This window comes from Bison bison, unplaced genomic scaffold, assembly GCF_000754665.1.
Source record: "Bison bison bison isolate TAMUID 2011002044 unplaced genomic scaffold, Bison_UMD1.0 scf7180017864181, whole genome shotgun sequence".
Lineage (NCBI taxonomy): Eukaryota > Metazoa > Chordata > Mammalia > Artiodactyla > Bovidae > Bison > Bison bison.
The window spans coordinates 10,052,621-10,058,808 of NW_011494753.1; the positions used below are offsets into that span (position 1 = coordinate 10,052,621).

Here is a 6,188-nt window from a genome sequence, read left to right on the forward strand (position 1 = left end):
GACTCAGCACAGTCAGAAATACTTTTTTTAAAAAAAGAAGAGGGAAATGTAGATTTTGGTGAGTAGCCAACAGCCTCTGCCCTTCTATTTTATGACTGTGCCCTCTCTTCCAAGTTTTCCCTGCCCTCTGTGGATATGTATGGATGCAGGACTGCACACATGTCTATATATGAAACTCTATGCAGTAAACTTTTGATTCCATCTGTATAATAAATGGCAGGGAGCCTCATACAAAGATGGGTGACCCTTAGAAGGAACGGGAATAACCTGATATTAGGATCCAAGAGATGCAGCACATAAAGAAGCTTTGCTTAGCTTCCTCCAAGAGTCACCCTCAGACAAGGGAGATAAATCCTCCCATGCCCACACTTCCTTCAGGGACCTTCTCAAGATCCATCCAAATAATATCCTCATGAGGGGCTCATCTCTGAGCTGGCAGAATACTAGTACAGTATATGATTCCCCCCAAAAGGAGCAAAATGCTAAGTATTTCCTTGAGACCCTCAATGATTCCGTTTTCTGGCTAAGAACTGTCACGCCTTAGAATCAGCACCTTTCATCGCCAGGACTAGAAGCTGACCTTTTTCTCAGAGCGATCTTTCACAAAGAAAGCGTATTTCACTTCAAAGGCATTTTACACATTCAACAAGAGATAGAAATCACGTTGCCCTGGAATTTAGACACCAGGCAACTGCTAACCCACTACTCCGAGGTTAGTTATCCCACACCCCCTCCAAAAGCAGCTAACTTAAAACCATGCCTCAGCAAAAGGAGAAACCAGCATATGTCAGGGCTTTCCTAGTCTCTCTCTAATGTGAAATCACTGATATGCAAATGATCTACTATATACAAATATACTAGACTCTACACTCTGCTAGCAAGGTGTACATGTGATTTATCGTGTTATTCTCCACAATGCCTTGTCTAGATGCTATCATTCAGTAAACACTTGCTGAAAGAATACCATCATTTTTAAAACTTGTCGTCCCTAAGTCCTCTCCATGTGTCCACATGAGGGCTGCCAGTCTTGAGGACTCATCTGTATGACTCATTCTGTACACAATCTTGCTAACAGGTGTGAAATAAATGCCTTCCGACTGTGACAGTGGCAATGCTGGTGGTAACACGACAGCTCAGTCAGTCACAACACATAGAGGACTGGTCTGTTTCATGCCTGTGGGGCTAATCAGTCACCGGAAGTAATGCAAGATACTATATGTGTCCCTCAGCTCTATTCCTACCTCCATTCCTGCTTTAATTTTCTCCAGGGCTCATATCATCAACATATTTAACTTACTTCTGTGCCTTTCTCCCCATAAGAAGCTCTGTAAGGACAGGGAATTATGTCCATGGTGTCCAGCACCCAAAACAGTGCCTAGAATACTAGAAGTACTGCATAAACTTTTGTGGCAGGAGTGGATGAAATAAAGAAGATATTTGGATTCTTTCCTCCAAAATCTGAGGGTTTTAATCACCAAAGACATGATTGCTACAGCATAGCTGGATTCTTTTGACCTAGTCAGAACATCTCAGAAAAAGATCTCACAAGACAACCCATTTGTTAGGTCATAAAGCAGGGCTTCTAGAAACCCAAGCTATTACCATGACATCTGAAAGTCCCCACATGAGCTGAAAATGGACAGAATCTCCGGAGTGGAGGTTTAGGCAGCCTTTCACCAAACAAGGACCCCATGCGCCTCACTCCCTCTCCCTTCCAGAGACCTGCCCATGCGGCCAACACCAGTACCTGAGGTATGAAACCAGGCAGGAGGATGGGAAATTCCTTCCAATAGCTTCAGAAACAAAATTTCCTGAGTCTCATGTGAGCAAGATGATCAAATCCTGGACCCACTTCTACCCATGGAAGTAGCCACAATTCATTTAAAGAAAAAGTAAAAAAAAACACAGTTCAAGTTCAAATTCTCAGCTTTCCAAACATGGCCATGACCTGATAAGATAAATTTATTCAGGTTGTTTAAAAAAAAAAAATCATTGAATGTTATTATTCATTTGCCAAACTATTTCTTGGTGGAACTTTAAAAATCTGCATTTTATTTCATTTTTGGCATGGGGAAAATAATCTCTATTGACAGTGATAAGCCTTGTTCATTCATTCATTCCGTGGACTCTCAAAGAGTAATTAATACTCACAAAGTAACAGTAAGAGAAATTATCAGCTTGAAGAGAATGTGTAACAATATTTTACACACTAAAACACTTTTGTACAATTTACACCTAAGTTTTTAGAATTCACATTCTAAAGATACTGGGATCTAACAATTCATGAAAGAATGGCAAAGTTTCCAAATCTCCAAAAGAAGAGTTGTTCTTATACCCTCAACCATACTTTTCAAAATTTCCACAAAGACTCTATTCAAATACACTCTGGTAAAAAGGTTTGTGTCAAGTATTTTTTGTTTTTGTTTAATAAGTACTACTCTATAGTCAGCCCACCAGCCAGCCAGTATATATTATGTGTTAAACACTAGGCGTGGGGAATACTGAAAGTCAGATATGCCTTCACTGTGAGTTACTGGATAGACTCACCAGCAAAATACAAAGGACAGACTGGGTGACAGCTAAGATCGTTTCCAGCAAATTTGTTTTGTTTTGATTTCAGAACAACTTCAAATGACTATAAAACTTTACAAGACATCGAGTTAAGAAAGGTAGCAATGAAAAATTGAAATCTCTAAATTAGCAGTTTGAGATTAGCAGATACAAAGTATTCTATATCAAATAAACAACAAGGTCCTACTAATAGCAAAGGGAACTATATTCAATAGTGTGATAAACCATAATGGAAAAGAATATGAAAAAGAATATATATTTAACAGAATCACTTTGCTGTACACAAGAAATGAACATGACATTGTAAATCAGCTACACATCAATTAAAAAAAATTTAAGTGAAATTTTACGATAGTTTGGTAAGCAGAGGATTCTTGATCACTGGTTTTTAACATTTGATGTTGTAAAACTTAAACATGTGTCTTCCTATCTTATTTCCTAGAGACGTTTTTCCTCTTAATTTCATTTGCAGATCACCTGAGTTTTTTGCTTTTCCATTTTCCTACTTTATTCTCAAGGCAAAAGAGAGAAAAGCTGCACAAATTATACCAAACTATGCAATAAATGATTAAACTACATTTTCCCCCCAAACCTAAGCCCCCAAATGTCATGTTCTACATATCACAGAGCATAATCAAATGCATAGAAAAGCTTCCCTTTCTTCAGTGAAACAGAAAGCCAACAAGCCCAATCCCACTCACTAAGGAAGGTGGCATAGCCACAGTGCCACATACTGTTTGAGAACTCACTCCAACTTCGCATTGATCCTCAACTACACAGAGCAGCTTTCCCAGTCCCATTGGTTTCTATAAAGCACCGGCATGCAGCCTTTTCATGCAAAACTATATCACACACACAAAAAACTTGCTTCTAGAACCAAATCAAAATACTACATATTTGTACATAAAAAGCACTAAATTTAAGCAACTGTGACTGCCACTGTATGAGTTACAAATCACTTGAGGCCATTATTTATCTTTTCTGAAAGAGTGGCACTCTCCAGAGACAAATGCTGTTCTAATAGGCCATCCCCACCTTCCACAGTAGTCTAACTTTAGCTGTGTTTTAACTCAAAAACACCTGAAGGGTACAAAACCCAAATGCTCCCAACAGTGGCTCACTGAGCTTTGGGGGAACAGGGAATAGGTCTTCAGAGTTTCAAAAGCACACTGAGAGAGTCTAAAATAGTCTCTGTGTCCTTGTAGGACTCATTGGTATAATCCATCCCAGCTCCAAATGCACTCCTGAAATTCTGAATTCTCACCATAGAGACTTTTAGCCAAGGCAGTCATCACAAAGAGTTGTTACATTTGGCTCACTTTGATGGATATTCTCCCTTAGACCTGAAGAGAGATTTATGGACAACTTCAAAATGGCCTGGAATTAGACACAGATAAAAAAACAAAAACAATCTGGCCTTCATTTTCACTTCAATAAAATGATTCTCCAGTAAACTTGTTCAGGCAATTAAAATCAATTTCAATTTCCACTTCCTAGGCCTTTCTATTCTTTGTTCTTAAGAGAAAAAAGGACAGTAAGTAAACGGAACCTGAATTTTAAATCTGACTTCAAATTGCTTGAGGCTACTTCACACGTAAGTAAATAAATACGTATGGCATAAACTAATAAATATCTCATATGTACACAAATCATGTTTTTATAGAGCATTCACCTACCTTTAACTCAGCCTTTTCGTTAGGACCGCACTTTATGGAAAACTCCGCACATACAGCACCTTTCCTCTAGTCCTTCAAGGTCCTTATGAAGGAACAGAATTTTCTAAACAGGAAACAAAGTGTCGTAAGGCGGGGCCATTTTCCTCAGTGACACCAGAACCCAAAATTCCTAACATTCCCTAGCAGTAAGTTCAAAGCTTGCTTCGTCATATACCACATGCTCTCCATATGGAGATGGGTCTGTTCAGTGAATTGCACATAAATTAAAAAACATTTTTTTTCAATTTATTCAAAAGGACAAATACGAAAGAAAATAAAATTCTGCCATGACCCTGTGAAACCTACCTTTCCACTTCATACTCCTGACTTGCCCGTATTCTAAAACTATCTTCAGCAATGTCGATGAGATGACTCAGCTAGACCACCTGACTTTGCAAATCCATGAATCGAAACACAACAGGTCACCAAGAGCAGATATTTAAATCACTTCGCTGTGACAGATTGAATGTTGAGAAAAAACACAAACAAGGCTCCATGGAAAATGAGTTTTCCCATAAAGACAAAAACTTACTTAGAACTCAAAATCTACTTCCCAGCAAAGAAACCTGTATTTCACTCAGGGCCCTGAAACTGTGGGTGAATTCCTGGCCCCACTCTTCACCCGAACCCCAGAGTGATGATGAAGCACCTGACTGGTGATGTGAGCCTTGAACCAAGCTTCCTCCATGATGACACCTGAGGCTTTCAGGTGCTTTTTTACTTTTGGCAAACACTCAAGCATGTTACATAAGGCTTCTCCTCTCCTGTACACATGCTCACCTCAGAAAGCCCTTTTGAAGGCTTACTTCCTTTTCTTATGATGGAAACTCTCCTTCATGCCTGGGAAATAAGTCAGTGTTATTCATTATCCAAGACAAGCCGCAGTGACTGAGAATGGTGAACAAAGCACAAGCCACTGAGTTCAGCTCAACAGAGTGAGACAAAATAAAGATTTTCCTGAGGACCCAGAACTGCAAAATCCAGCGGTTTTAACTAGCCATCTCTCAGAGATTCATATACTATTCAGTGATGGAAAATTATTTTTAATTTTATTGACGTATAATTGTCTTACAACGTTGTGTTCATTTCAGCTGTACAGCAAAGTGATTCAGTTAAACAAATATATATTCTTTTTCATATTCTTTTCCATTATGGCTTATGCAGGATATTAAATATAGTCCCCTGTAATATACAGTAGGACTTTGCTGTTTATCCATTCTCTGTGCAATAGTTTGCATCTGCTAATCCCAAACTAATGGAAAAACTGTAGTCCCAGGCTGCAAGCAACATTATTCAGCTTTGACAACTGCAGGGTGCTTTCTTGTAGGATTTGATTCAACTAACTACAAGATGAAAGAAAGTTATTTCTAAACTGCATGGTCAAGCAATCAATCTGACTCTGGGTTCAGAAATTAGTGGGGCACATTTAAGCCATTATTGAATTCCACAGGCCAAGCAAGCTTTTCTCCAGATAAATGAAATCTTTCAAAGTTAACATGTTAATGAGTTACTACTGTGTTTTGAATTTCCCTACTGTGACCAGAAAAAATAGTGGATTCTGGGCATAGTTTGTTATTATATCATGGGGCTACGGCAACCACTCACCCTGCGTCTACATCCATTTTTCCCTTTTTGAGAGCCATTCCACTAGAGAAAGAAAACTGCTAATTTTGCTTGCTGCTGCTGCTGCTGCTAAGTCGCTTCAGTCGTGTCCGACTCTATGTGACCCCATAGACCCTAAAATGTACCTGTCTGGCATTTCAGGCAGTGTTTATAGCTTCTAAGCTTCAATTAATCATAAATTTTGGACATCGGTGACTTATGAGGGGGGAACTACTACATAAACATCTAGGTTCAAATTCTGGTTTTGCTATTTATTAGCTTTGAGATTTGGAGCATTCA

At 38.9% G+C, this 6,188-nt stretch overlaps 1 protein-coding gene across 2 annotated transcripts in view; it reads right to left on the bottom strand.

Moving 5' to 3' along the window:
• STXBP6 (syntaxin binding protein 6 (amisyn)) overlaps positions 1-5,228 on the bottom strand; it is a 238,469-nt gene extending 233,241 nt beyond the window's left edge. Inside the window, exons 1-2 of one of the 2 annotated variants that reach the window (XM_010843389.1) lie at positions 5,067-5,228; positions 4,248-4,350 (exon numbers count right to left, since the gene is read on the bottom strand). The gene's annotated coding sequence lies outside the window, so the exon portion shown is untranslated. Of the gene's footprint in view, positions 1-4,247; positions 4,351-4,592 lie in introns of both variants that reach the window. The other variant, XM_010843388.1, reaches the window with a different exon arrangement.
• Between the last annotated feature and the right edge of the window lie 960 nt (positions 5,229-6,188).